This window comes from Oryzias melastigma, linkage group LG13, assembly GCF_002922805.2.
Source record: "Oryzias melastigma strain HK-1 linkage group LG13, ASM292280v2, whole genome shotgun sequence".
NCBI lineage: Eukaryota > Metazoa > Chordata > Actinopteri > Beloniformes > Adrianichthyidae > Oryzias > Oryzias melastigma.
The window spans coordinates 30,294,315-30,296,432 of NC_050524.1; positions in this window are offsets into that span (position 1 = coordinate 30,294,315).

The following is a 2,118-nucleotide window of genomic DNA, read 5'->3' on the forward strand; positions in this document are numbered from 1 at the left end:
CTACCGGGCCGTGGACTAGTGCTGGTCCGTGGGTCAATTGCCACCGGGCCGCAGAAGAACAAATACATTCTACCTGTTTATTTATTTCTAAAAGCTTGAAACCTTTTATTTTGGAAACCACCGGATTCTCTCGATGGGCTTTATGCACGACCTACTTCTTCATTCGGTACATGTCCGCTCAGTCTTTTCTGGTTGATCAGTGGCTGTTGTTTATGAGTAAACAGTGGAGTATTTGGATTTTAAAATGTGTTTTTTTGGAGCTAACAAGAATCACTATAAACAATGTTAGGGACATTGTTTGTTTTTCAAGCAAAATACTCCAAAATAAAAATGCAAAAAGGATTTAAATTGTATTTTTCGTCCTACTTTGCAAACTTTGAAGCTAACTTGCTAAGGATGATATTCTTCGCACATATTTAGGTGTGACAGCTCTAAAGCTGATGGACATTCATGCTGGCAACACGTAATAGGTGCACGCAAGATGCAGATCGCTGCATTGATTCATGTATTTTTTATGAATCCAAAGCTAAATGCTGTTACTGGTTGCATTTATTTAATGAAGCCCTGCTAGCTGTCCTGCAGCTAGAGCGCAGAGCGCTGCTGCAGATGCGACGGCAATAGGGAACCATTTGATGGTATGACCCGAAACGGGTCAAAGCAGCAGGCAGACCATCTACTGGTGGGGATGAGGTAGATGGGCAATGGTATATGTATAATGGTATATATATATATGGTAGAAGGGAAACAGCTGAGCAGATCCTGCTGGGGGAGTGACTGCTGAGAGTGGAGAAGGAGTGCAGGGTCAGTACTCAGGTGAGAGCTCCCTCTGGTGGTCACATGTGGAGCCAGAAGGGGAAATGCTGACATGGAGCTTCAAAGTAGTTTTTTCTTACTGAGTATAAATGATTGATTTGGTGGTTTCATTCTGTTTATGTATCTAAGTTTTATTTTTTTAATGAGATGATCTTATAATAGTAAAATAAACTCGTTTTTAACCACTCCTGACACGACACCAAATTAAGAGACCTTATATGTTTTATCAATCCTCCATAATGCAAACCTGTCAGATGACTGAGTGAAATGATGATCACATCTATTGTCAGAACTGTTTATTATTACGTTTAAAACACGTTCTTGTACTGCTTCATTTACACCACTTAGATGGTTTACAGATTCTTAAAGCACAATAATGACCTACATACTGTACACTAATAATCCTCAGAACAAAACATTCAAATGACTTAAACTTCACTGTAGGTACTTTATTACTAATTATGTTACTTTGTGAAATAAATAAAACAGACTTTCATGATTCGATCAACTTAACCAGAAAATGTGTTTCAAACCTTCTTGATTACAAGCAATGTGCCTCAAACATCCTTAAGATTCAAATGACAGCGACACAATTAGGTGAAAAAACATTTTACAAAGCTTACTGAAAAAAATACAATAATGATGTCGGTGAAAATCAAAAGCTACTTCAGCTGCTATTGTGATGTGATGTGGCAAAAAAATAAATAAAGAAACAAATATTCACATCTTAAACCTCTTTTAAAACCTCAAACTTTAGTAGGATGTCTTAAAATAGAAAATGTTCTTCATAAATAGTTAAGTCTTTCATTTTCTATTCAATTGTATAATAAAATAAAGAAAGAAATAAAGAAACTGGCTTTCATGAACCCTCTTAGAAAGAGTCTCCAACCAAGCTAAAACTCCTATTAAAGAGCCCAGGGGCCCGTTCCAAGAAGCAGGTTAAACAAATTTAGAGTTCAAACCTGAACTTAGAGTCACTGGACTCAAAATTCTCAAACTCAGGGTTTTCGGTTCCAGAACAGCTGAAAATGTTTGATTCAATCAACTTGAAGTTGTCAGAACCAGAATCAGGTGTGAGCGTCGCGACCATAAAAAGCCCTGATCAATGGAGCAAAGACAGCATGATTCACCATGGCAACGGGGACAAACATCTGAGTTACGTACTTCCGGCGACGGAAATTGATAAGTTCCTGCAAGCATATGCGACTATAGGAGCTCATTTTCTGCAAGAAAAGCAACACAGCTGCAGCGGTAGAACAGAGAGAAAATATCTGCAGTTATTTGAATTATTCCAAATAATGAATA